The sequence below is a fragment of the Myotis yumanensis genome, unplaced genomic scaffold (genome assembly GCF_028538775.1).
Source record: "Myotis yumanensis isolate MYYU_CA2020_CCGP unplaced genomic scaffold, mMyoYum1.0.hap1 SCAF_6, whole genome shotgun sequence".
NCBI classification, from domain to species: Eukaryota; Metazoa; Chordata; class Mammalia; order Chiroptera; family Vespertilionidae; genus Myotis; species Myotis yumanensis.
The window spans coordinates 33,806,083-33,819,057 of NW_027223757.1; the positions used below are offsets into that span (position 1 = coordinate 33,806,083).

The 12,975-nt window shown below is 40.3% G+C and overlaps 1 protein-coding gene across 4 annotated transcripts in view; it reads left to right on the forward strand.

Moving 5' to 3' along the window:
• The window catches only part of HS3ST5 (heparan sulfate-glucosamine 3-sulfotransferase 5), a 250,125-nt gene that overhangs the window by 141,706 nt on the left and 95,444 nt on the right, over nt 1–12,975 (forward strand). For 3 of the 4 annotated variants that reach the window (XM_070419282.1, XM_070419279.1, XM_070419280.1), the window contains exon 3: nt 4,915–5,028. The gene's annotated coding sequence lies outside the window, so the exon portion shown is untranslated. The remainder of the gene's footprint in view (nt 1–4,914; nt 5,029–12,975) is intronic. The other variant, XM_070419281.1, reaches the window with a different exon arrangement.

The window sequence follows — 12,975 nt, forward strand, 5'->3', positions numbered from 1 at the left end:
ACCGGTAGAGGCAATGTAATTATATGTGAAGCAACAATTCCCTTATCTGTGAGGAACACTCGCTGCAGTTAACTGCATTTCAGTGGCTGGCAGATGAAATAAAGAATTAAAATCTCCAACTAGTTTCTCAGGTTGCTTTTTCTTTCCCCTAGTCATTTTTAAATCTTTTAGCCTAGGGAAAACGGTAGCCAGAAAAGAGCAGAAAACAGATGGTGTTTAAAGGCCTTCGCAAGATGCACAGAGCAGATGAGGCTGTCTGTCTCCCCACTCTGGTTCCTCACCATTGTGATTACTCTGATGGTCCCAGTCCTTCGTACTTTGTGAGGATGTCCAAAGTTAAGATAGTGACGGATACTTGAAACATTAAAATTAAAATCAATAGATAGCTGTGGCTTTGATCGCAATCTAATATCTAAATGGGAGGGATATCTATTTGTTACCTACATTCTTTGCAGAGAATGTGCCTGAGTCTAGCTCTTGGGTGTGAGTATCTATCATTCATTGTTTAGTGAACCAGGGAGCAGGACTGAGAGAAACAGAAACAGATGGCAGAGGAGGTCATTGAGATGCCGGATAGCTCGCAGGCATCCTGGTAGGCCACCTAACAGCACTTGTGTGAATGCAAGAGAAATATTCTACACAACTTCACTGGATGTGTTAGCTGAGTCTGACTTGCTAACCTGCTCAGAATTCAAATTCCTACAGGGCGGGCTGGGGTACAGAAGGTTTGAGCTCATGTCAGGGAATGGGGGCAACAGATTCTCCCAACTATAAGGGCTCATTGTAGAGTAAAAGGCCCAGGTTTTAATAAAATATTTGAAAATTCTGCACATATTGGCATGAGAGGGTATTACTACTAGGGACAACAGATTTTTGGTATTGATAGTTAAGCCACCTTTTAATTAGCTCACACTATTTTTGCAAGGGAGACATTTTTTGTGGTATTGGTGGTGGTTGTAGGCAATGAGAATGCCTTAGACCTCTGAGATGGAGAGCTGGGGACAGTGAGGTGCAGATCTGTGGAGTGAGGCTTCACATCCTGCCTCCATCACTTACTAATAATATGACCCTGGGCAAGTACCTCAGCATGCACAAGCCTCATTTTGTTCATCTGTAAAGTGGGCCTAATAATATCACCTCATTCAGCATTTGGTTCAGTGTCTAATACATACTCAGTACCTAATAAACAGTAGCAATATCATTAATAAACAAATGTGCACAGTATAGCAGTTTTGCATATCAAGGGTTGAGAACATTCATGGATGTCACTTCTCACAGCACCAGGAACCCGACTCTGAATGGCTATGGTGAGTGTTTTTCAATATTCTCATATTCTGTAGACCAGGAAAAACAATTGTACATCACTAGCCCTTCTCTCTTGGTTCCTGTATATATAAACCATGTTGTTTGTCTAAATAGACGTTAAATTCAGAACGTTTCCTGGAAACACTTTCTGATTATATCATTAGACTGATTCAAAGAAAGTCAGGGGCAGAGGCTTGCTACACACATAGGAATCACCTGCTAAAAACAGTGGTTCCTCCTGAATTTATTAAGGGCAAAATTTACTTATAAAATTTCAATTCCTTTAAAGCTTAACCAGTCATATCTTTGATTATAGACTATTATTGCCTGGTAGGTTAAAGGATCTCTCATATGTATAGAGGAAACATCAATTACAATGTTTTATTCTACTATATGATCACCATGCCAGACACCCACAGACGTACCCAATATAAATGGCTCAATATAAGTTCACAACTGAAACCAACAAAAGATGCAAACTGACTCTGATCCATTTTAATATTAAAATGTCACAGCATTTTTTTAGCTATTTTATAATTAATTTCAAAATAGATGAGGCAGTAACATCAAGGTTTAGCTAATTATGTTTAAATTAAATATAATCATTTAAAGTAACCATTATAATTAAATACAAGATTCAGGCAACTAATCATTAAAAGTAGAATTGTTAACTTGAGATTTATTATTCTGAAATTCCTTGCATTGCCTTTCTAATGAGTTCTTTCCCCTATAAATGAAAGACAAAAGGTATCTCACTGAAGTCATACTTAGTAAAAGGTCAGGGTTGTCAAATTGATATTGAATCAGTGCAAAGAATCTGCTTTACTACAATCTCCTAGATACAAAACTACAGTTCTATTTGCTAAACCATGTCCAACTTGACTTACATCTTAGTTCTATAAACATCTTAGAATCATCCTAATGATTATAAAGCTGACAAAGAAAATGAACATATATTGTTTTTTAATAAAAAAAATATTTTTTATAAAGGAGTGTCTGAGGAAGAAAAATCTAAATAATTTTGTGATTTAATTTTTTAAATTAAAATAATTTATTATAACTTAATACCATCTCACACCTGTCAGAATGGCTATCATCAACAAATCAACAAATGACAAGTGCTGGCAAGGATGCGGAGAAACAGGAACCCTCATGCATTCCTGGTGGGAATGCAGACTGGTGCAGCCACTGTGGAGAACAGTATGGAGTTTCCTCAAAAAACTAAAAACAGAATTCCCATTTGACCCAGTGATCCCACTTCTAGGAATATATCCCAAGAAACTAGAAACACCAATCAGAAAGGATATATGCACTCCTATGTTCATAGCGGCACAATTCACCATAGCTAAGATTTGGAAATAGCCTAAGTGTCCATCAGCAGATGAGTGGATGAAAAAACTGTGGTACATCTACACAATGGAATACTACGCTGCAGTAAAAAAGAAGGAATTCTTACCATTTGCAACAGCATGGATGGAACTGGAGACCATTATGCTAAGCGATATAAGTCAGTCAGAGAAAGATAAATATCACATGATCTCACTCATTTGTGGAATATAATGAAGAACATAAACTGATGAACAGAAACAGATCCAGAGACAGAAAAGCATTGATCAGACAGTAAACCTCAAAGGGAAGGTAGGGGAGGGTGGGGGTAAGAAGGAGAAATCAACCAAAGGACTTGTATGCATGCATATAAGCCTAACCAATGGACACAGACACCAGGGGGGTGAGAGGGAATGAGTGGGGGGTGGGGGTGGGAGGTAATAGGGGGAAAGAACACATATGTAATACCTTAATCAATAAAGAAAAAAAAGAAAAGAAAAAGAAAAAAAATTTAAAAAGAATCATGAGGAAAACAACTGAATAGCTTCATTTTATAAATTATAGATATATACTCCAAACTTTATATCTGTAAGAATATACAAATATATTGATATAGTCAAATTTGTATAGATGTTTCTATATGTTTAAAAATAACCATTAGCTAGTTCTTATACTGGAATGTTATTCATTTAACATAAACCCTGACACATGGCAGGTGCTTAATCAATGTTTGCAAATTTAAAAAATAAATGTTTTCCTATTATCTATTGCTTTTCTGTGGTCTGGAATTAGTACAAATGTTAAAAATCTAAAAGTGAGCAGTGCCTTTCTGGGTGGAAAAGGGTGATTTAAAGGCAAGGTAGCTTGTTTTGCTCATTGTATTAAACACCTGTAATTAGTGATTGTCACATTTTTTCTTGTGTTGTAAAACTGAACTAATTGAAGGTACTACCCTTAGGGGATGAATTCTACAGTGTAATAAATGTTGAGTGCCCTCTTGAGTTTAGTGTTTTAATTACTCATAATTATAATGATTTCTGTTTATTTGAGAACTTTAGAAATAATTCTAGTTTATCAAAAAAATTCAGAAGCAGAGTAGTTGAGGCTTTGCTTTATTTTATGTTGTGGTCAACAGGCCTATGAACATGCCCGGACATTCTCATGAGCAATGGAGCCAGTTTACAGGTGGGCACTACTGATGTGTGCCATGTCCTGAATTAAATGGAGGCACTTATTTCTACTCATTGTCTGATTTCTCTAGAAGTATTTGGGCAATGTTGGGATTGTGAGGTGAAGAGCTGACAAGGATTCAAGTGGGAGAACTGGAAATAATGTAACGCAGTATGACCCAAAGAGAACAACAGATTTGATAGCTGGTTATTAACCAAGTATATAAGTTTTTAAGGTCTTTCCCCTTCTTAAGAGTGTGTGTGTGTGTGTGTGTGTGTGTGTGTGTGTGTTTGCTTTGCACCCTAAATATATTTGCACACAAGAGACCCAAGTTAAAATATGGGTATTCAAGGTAGGTATTCTGGCCATTTTGGACTAGAATAATTTTTACATCTACTATATTCAAATATATACTAGTGATAACAATATATTGGGACTGGGCTCCTACAAGCTATTCAATGTCATATACATTCTTAATAATAGCCTGAAATAATGAAATCCTACTTTAAAAAAAAAGTTTGGCATTGCAAATTTGTTTCACTGCAATCTGTTTTATTTTCCCCATCTCTTTATTTTTCTATCTATCCAACACTTTAATTTTAGAGCCAAATATGTACTTTGCAGCTAGAGAATTACTCAGGTCTTCTGATAATCTATTCAATTTAGGAAGCAGCAGCAATTGTTTAATATATTCAAGTAATAGCAAAGGTAAGGATGATTGATATGGATAATATCATCCTATAAAAAGGTCCGTCTGGAGGCACGCAATATTAGCAATTTTAAGGAGAGTACATTTAACCACTCTCGCCTAAAAAGATCAGCAGATCCAAGGTCCTGCTACAAGAACATTATCTGAAAGTACGTAGGAGTATGTCTCTGATGAAAGGGAATTAACAATTACATAATCCAGGGTTAGGCTCAAATGTGAGCTCTGCTCTTCATCAGCAAATTGTTTACTAAAGAGACTGGAAGTACCATTTAAAAAAAGAAATGTTCTGACCATCCACAATATATCTCTCCTTCCCAAAGCAAATTTTTAACCACAGCTACTAAGAAGAAAGGGAGGGGAAACGACTCATTGGAAACTCACGTTGTCTCTGCCTCTACCCTCAGGTGCTGACAAGCAGGGAACAAGCCCAAAAGACAGGCCGTAGGGAAGGAGGGGCCATGGAATATCCACCAACCAGATAATCATCGCTGGAATAACCGGGAAGTGTCTGAATGTAGGTATGTGCATTGAAGACTTCTGTGTGCTTCTGCGTGTAACACACCCCCGCCCCATCAGCCTTTTGAAAGCCTATGTGGCGGCCTGGCGTATGTGAGCACGTGCACAAGGCCACTCAGACACCCCGGCGGCCCTGCAGCAGGAAGTCCTCTTTATTCTCTTGAGCTTTGAAATCATCCTACAAAGTGACTTAAACTGCCTCCTACTCTCTTACACCCTTTCTCTGGCATTTGACAATGTGATCCACATACTGCTTTTTTTCTCGTTATGCCCATGTCCTATGTCCTCAGTGCCACTGTTTATTTCTGGAAAGGCAGGATCTGCCACATTTTTGTATGCCGGATTCCAGAGCAGCAGAAAAGGGCATGTCATGAGCTGTGATGATGAAGTGAGGCAGCAGAGGGCAGGGGTAAAGGACACAGGGTCTGAAGCCACACTGCCCAAGTCTGAGTTCCCGCTCAGCCAATTACTAGCTAGGTGCTCTGGTCAAGGTTTTTTGGAAAAAAAACAAAAAACAACTTTCTATGCTTTAATGTCTACATCTCTAAAATAGGAGTAGTAATTCCATCCATCTCCTTGAGTTGTTGCAAAGCTTAAATGAGCTAACAAATTTTAAAAGGCTTAGAATATCTAATACATATAAAACACTCAAAAAATCATTACGTAGTTACTACTGTATACACAGTAATATTCCATCTTAGTTTTTTCATAATGCTATAAAATACCGTTATCACCATTCTACAAACAGGAGCCCTGTGGCCCTGAGAGGTGGTGAATATTACTAGCAAGTAAATAAAATATATTCACTTGCCATCAAAGAATAAACTCCAAAATTTATAAATTTTTAAATCATTTTATTCTATTTTAAATTATTTTGGAGAATTTACCAAGAGCTCTGTTAAACTTGGCAGACTAGCCTTCTTGGAATCTCTTCATTTTCTAGGAAATCATCAAGTCTTGTTCTTTCACTGCCAAAATTCCTTGGCCGCTGCTACTTCATTAGTGCATCTGTAGCACTTAGCACTGTGCCGGGATGTAGTAGATGATTGATAAATCCTTGGTTAAATTAAATTTTGTCACCCTGCTGATACATTAAGTATACTCTGCCCTTCTGGCCCACTGCTTAATTACAGAGGAGCTTTAGAAATCCTCTGTGGACCTAAAGAAACTACCTTCAGGTAAAATATTTCCATGAGAAGGGATGGGAAGAACTAACATTTTTGAATGCTTATTTTATTCTAGGTTTGCTGGGGTGTTCTTTTTTACTTTGCGAACATTATTTCATTTAATCTTCAAAATACCCTATGAAATAGGGATTGTTACCCCCATTTACCAACCAAAAAGCTAAAATTCAAATAGACTAACCAACATATTTAAAAATCACACAACTGGTGGGAAAGAATTTCCAATGTAAGTCTAAGAAATGATGAGGCGGTAATGGGGTAAAGAGAGACTCGGATTCGGTCATGAGGCAGATCCTCTTGACACAACTTCAGGTGATGCATGTGCCTCCTTATGCCTCAGTTTCCTCAGTTATTTTGAGTATCAAAATATTTTATTTGTAAATGGCTTTGAAATTATCATTGGTACTATAGACATAAACTATAATTATGGGTCTGGTGAATATAAACATTGAAACAAGTAAGAAGTCCCCAAAAGGTTTGAATTCCCTAGCAGGTGATGGGAGGAAGGTGGAAGCAATGAAAGGAGGTGAAGATCAAAGACAAAGAAATGCCATGCCTGTGGAAGCATCTGGGGGCAGACCTAGAAGATATTACTCTAGTACCAGTGCTGATTCAAGGCTGTTCAGTTGTCAGTTATCCTTAGGATATGTTAGATCATGTTTTAAAATGTAACTATCATGGCCACAATCACTAAACCAAACACTGGATATATAGGACAAAACATTGGAAATCAGGACTGTTGTATATGGAGCCACGTATCTTGTATAAGGGATGGTTGTGAGACAAGCTACTCGTTTGAAGGATTAAGAGTAATATTATCCTTAAATACATGGTTCTAAAACTACATGTGTACCATGGGGGCGTGGGGGTGGGTTGGAAGAGGTTAATGGGGGGGGGGGGGGGAAGGGAGACATATGGAATACTTTCAACAATAAAGATATCAATAAAGATATTTTTAAAACAAAGCTCAAAAAATAAAATAAAATAAACTACATGTGTACCTTCCAGAGTACCAGAAACCCCTAAGGGCCTCAGTGGGATCCAGGCTGCTTGTTCTTGAAACAATTTCTTTAAAAGTTTTTCATAGAAATTAACGGCACTTCATTTGTTGCTGATGTCTTATTTTGAAGGGAAGTTAGATGTATTTGGTGAGTTAATAAACTATGGCACACATTTAGTTAATTAAATAGGCATGTGCCTCACTTATTATGATAGTAAAAACAGTTCAGTGTTATAAAACTGTAAAGTGATTTTCCATTTCTTAGCATTTAATTACATCCCTACTGAGTTTAGAGAATAATCAATCTCAGCATATGACCTATTGCATGTATTTATATTTAAGGAAGTTATCAATATAATAAAAGCTTAAGCAACCATTACAGCAGAACGACCGGAACAACCAGTCGCTATGATATGCACTGACCACCAGGGGGCAGACACTCAATGCAGGAGCTGCCCCCTGGTGGTCAGTGCGCTCCCAAAGGGGGAGCGCTGCTCAGCTAGAAGCCAGGCTCACAGCTGGTGAGCACGGTGGTGGTGGCAGGAGCCTCTCCCTCCTCTGCAGCAGTGCTAAGGAACAGTGAGCTGAGCGGTAAGGAGCAAGCAGGCGGGTGATAAGGAGCAAGGGGTCCCGGACTATGAGAGGGCGCAGGCCGGGCTCAGGGATTCCCCCTTGCCCAAGTGCATGAATTTTGTGCACCAGGCCTCTAGTTTACTATAAGAATATACCCATATTTTTTCTTTTCCTTTGTTTACATGATAAATTCCAGAAACCACCTATCAGATATTTTAAATTGCATTTTAACTTGATTGAGAACAGGTAACCTAGCTGATATTTTACACAGTATTGAAGAAATCAAAGAGAAATTAAGAAACCACTTTCATAAGTGTCTTTTGTCAAAGCTTGCCTAGAGGAAGCCTCCACTTCCAGGATCTACTGCTGAGATGGAGAATCTATGATCGATTGCTCAATTGCATCTGACCAATTTTAACTGTCAAGTATTTTGAAAAATATAGCCTATGACAATAACACATTTAACCTATTATAATAGCCTCTTTAATATTTGAACTTTATCATTATTGTTAATTATTAAGCACCTTGATGGTGGAATGGCTTGTAAGGATAATGATTGGTATAATGGAGCAACAAATGGTTAATTTGAGGAATATTTTTAGAGTGTATTCCTTAAGAATTATACAAATGTTTATAAAAATAATTTTTACAATATTAAATTATGTTTTTTTGCAAAGTAGTGAAATATAATAGAGGAAATTTTTCCTACTTCTATTACTTAAAAAATATTTGTGAACATGGGTTCTTCAATATATAGCAGGATGGTACCTGTCTGGGAGAAGACTCGTCTATACTAATAATAGGGCAATATGCAAATTGGTCAGGATGCTGTCACAGTAACGACCGATCAGCAGGCTGCATGAGCAGCAGGCGCAGGTGGGCGGGACTTGCGGCATTGGGGATGGGGGCGGGGCTGTGGGTCCCCAGGTGTGCGGAGAGGCCCAGGTGTGGGGACGGGGGAGGCGGGGCCCAGCAGAGGGTGGCCTGTACTCCCAACATGGCGGCAGCAGCTGTGAGCAGCACCAAGCAGAGCCTGCGGGCCAAGCTGAAGCAGCACCTGCGGGCCATCAGTGTCCAGGAGTGGCTGAGCCAGTCCCGCCTCCTGGCCCAGAAGGTGTGCGATCACAGGGACAGCCATGGTGGCAGGCCAGCACGGGTTTACAGATCTGCGCAGGTTTCTGGTGCACGCATCCTATCCCCTCACCTTGCATGCGAACGTCCCTCAAAATGCTGTCACCCACGCGTGCCTGCAACAGTCCCAGACCACGGCGCGCGCATGTTCCCCCCCGCCCCTCTGCCGCACTTCTGTCAACCTCGGCGTGCCTACATCCCCGACACAACGTGCACACGTCCCCTCTGGCAAACTCACCTCCTTTGGAGCGTGTCTGGGTGCTCAGGGCAGGCGGCTGTGAGATGTCAGTGAGAGGGCAGAGTGGTGATGCCCTGTTCCCATGGAGGGCAGTGCAGCGACAAGATCACCTCCATGGGGCTAATGCAGGTGCTGAGGCGGGAGCAGGTGCAGACAGACACACCTGGTGGGCATGGGGCAGCCCTCGCTGAGGTGCCTTCGGTCAGTGTTCGAGGTCGGGAACCCAGAGGATGTGAGGAGGTCTGTCCTCTCAGTGAAACGGCGGGAGGGTCGGAGCAACTGCAGAGGAAGAATGTGCACTCAGTGCTGGCATCCATTAGTGAAGGCCACCCTACTGAGCCTTGCTCGCTCGGGGCCTAGCGCACTTCTGCCAAGCAGCAGGGGACAGGACATGCTTTTCCAAGTTAATGAGAGAAAACATTGATTCTCCCACTGCCCGCTAAGGTGGAAAGCGGAGTGGGGAGACATGTGGGGAGTGAATGAGGTTCCCAGTCTGGGGGTTCCAAACCTGCCATTGGTTCCTTTCACCACTGACTAGAGAAATACAGGGTGTCCCCCCAAAATGTATACACACTTTGAATACCTACTAATTCCAATGTGTTTAAGTATGAAAAGAAAGAAACAACAATGGAGCTGTCATCTGTTAAAAGTGTGGGCCTAAACCGGCATTTGGACATCCCCTAAGGGGTCCCAGATTGGAGAGGGTACAGGCTGGGCTGAGGGACCCCGCCCCCATGCATGAATTTCATGCACCGGGCCTCTAGTCCTATATAATGAAAGCCTAATATGCAAATTGTCCCCTTGGGTGGTGGTTTGACCAGGAGTTCGACCAGGAGACCAGGTGTTTGACTGCTTGCTATGATGTGCGCTATCAGAAGGTGGCGCGGAACATGGCGGGCTTCGGCAGCGCAGTGCTGGCAGCGGGCAGCAGTGGAGGTGCTGCCGGCCCCAATGGGCCCCAACGAGAGTGGGGACACAGCAGGATGGTGGAGCAGATGAGCGGGCAGCGCCAGGCCAAGGCAGGTGTGAGTGGGGGCCCAATTGCCCCACCAATTGCCCCACAGATGGCAACCAGCGGTGGGGTGCGGGGCCACTGGCCAGCTCCCAGGCGCTGAGGGAGCCGGGCGGGCAGGGGCCAATCGCCCCGCTGATTACTATGCAGACGGTGACCAGCAGCAATGGCGGGGGGTTAGGGCTGCCTCCCAGCTCGCAGGCACTGAGGGAGAAAGGGCAAATGGCAATATTAAAATATTTCTTCTAATTATTTCCCTTTCAATGTGCACAAATCCGTGCACTGGGCCAATAGTAAGAATTATAATATCTGCTATTCATAGAGTGCCTATTCTGTGCTAGACCCTTTAAAATAGATCATTCTTAGTCTTCAGAATGTCCCTGCAAGGATATTTTGTTTTCCTCATATGTCTTCTGATATAGTTGAGTAAACCAGTAAAAAGGTAGTGCCACAATTCAAACCCAGATTTTGAGACTCCTGTGCTCACACTTTTAACTATTAGGGAAGCCATTTGCCTCATAGAGGAAGGGAGGTAAAAAGTTACACACACACACACACACACACACACACACACACACACTCACACACACACACACACACACAATAATAATAGCTACAATTTATTAATGTGCCATGTACTTGGCTAGGTGTCCTAAGTTCCTTATCCTAATATATAGCTTAAAAGAGGCTTTTTCATCTCAGGATTTTCAAATGAATTGGATATTAGTATTCCCATTTTCCCTGTGAGATATTTAAGGTTCAAAGGCACTGAATTACTGACATAAGATGGCACCCCTGATAAGTAGCAAAACTGGGTTTCCAACTCAAGTCTTGTGGAGTTCAAAATCCATGTTCTTTCTAAGAATATTATAAGCTAAAATATATAACTTTTATAAACTAAAGACTCTAGACTGCTGCATACTTATCTTCTTTCCTCTGAATGTCTTAAAATGATTTCAGTTTTGTTTAGAAATTATTGAACTTTCTGTTAATAAGGAACTTTCAGAAAATTAGTACTCAATCAATGAATATGCACCACTTTGTGTTTATTCTAATGATGCTCAAGCTTACATCAAAGTCAGATTTTAACATTATAACTCTCCTGTGCTCAGCTTATATTTTATAATCTAGAATTCTACTAAGGACTTAAAAATTAAAACAGGTTTATGAAGCTCCGGAAAACTGCCCTGCATGCATAAATTGCTGTTCTAAATACCGCAAGTTACAAACACAACTGAATATCTTTCATCCTAATCTTACAAGAAGCCTAGAGCAGCATTTTTGCATTCATTCATTAAACAAGTATCACTGATTGCCCACTATTTTCATAACTGTGTGCTAGGGAGATTGGCAGAGAATAAGAACGCAGACCCTGACCTCAAACAGCTTTATAAATTAATTAGAGAAAAAAGACATGGAAACCACTAAGCAACAAAAATTGAAGTTAAGGAACATGGCAACAGTGAAATAAATTGTGTTTAATGAAAAAGAAAAAAAAAGACTACTACAGTTTCACGGCTGGGGATGCTGACTATGGGTTAAAGTAGTAAAAAAGGCCTCACAAAAAAAGGCCACTGTCTAGGCAGAGAGGATGGACGGCACTGGCCAGGCAGGCACTTGGGGTGGAGGTGGCCGGCACAGGTGCATTTATTATCCTGAAGGCTTCTTCAAGGGAACTGGAAAAGACAAGATTGGAAAAGGAGGTGAGCCCAGATAGCCAGAGGCTCTGATTCCAGCTAAAGACTCTGTCCTTTGGCCTCAAGGTGATGGGAGTCATTGAAAATTTTTGAGCAGGGAAATGACATAATTAAAGAGTGCTTTAAAAAAAGATAAATTTGGCAGAACTGGGCAGAATGAATTTGTGCAGAGAGTACGGGAGCAAAGAAACTACAGCAATAATTCAGTTCTAAGGTGATAAGGTTTTGGACAAAAGTGACAGTGGGACTAGAAGGAAGAAAATAAATGCAAGAGGTAGTGCAAAGAAAGGCGAGAGAAGGCGATGACGAGATATGGGAGAGAAAGACACAAAATAATTAATTTTAAATTCTGTTTGGGAAGTTATATCATTTATAAATTTTGTTTTAGAATTAATTGGACATCATCCATAATATTCATGTTCTGAGACGCCACTGGATTCCAGGAAGACCTTGCTTTTATTCAATGTGGTATTTTTTTTTCTAGGCAAATGTATAGTGAAATCCTGCTTCCAAAGAGATAATAGATACTTTTATAAAAATGCCTGAGAAAATGTTTGTAATGTTATGTTATAGTAATAGTAATGCAGTTATAGGACGGCAGAATGCTTAGATGAGTGATGTAAATTCAGCTAAACAATGATGTTCAATTTGTTTCCAAAATTCTCATTTATTGATTTAGCTATTGTTATGTTTTCTACCAAAGTGACTTTTAAAAACTGTTTATTGGTTGTCTACATTGGATCACTCTTACAAGTATGTTGATATGATTCTCTAGCAGTTTGGGTATATTTGGTGCTTCCTCCCAGGATAAATCCTGTGGTCTTCAAAAGGTCCCTGTTTAATTATTGTACTTGATGGGAAAACTGAGCCATAAAGAAAGTAAATTAATGATTTATTCAGGGTAGTATGAGAGCAGAAGAATCTATCTTTCCTTTAGGTCCAGTGGACTTCATTGATCAAATAAGACTAGAAAGAAATATTCTTTTTGGTTATTTAGGTTTGGTAAAAATACCCAGCGCCAGGCAAATACAACCTTGTTCCTTAGAACACTCTCTCCCTTTCTCTCTCTCTCCCTTTCTCTTTCCCTCCCTTTCTCTCTCTTTCTCTCCATTGC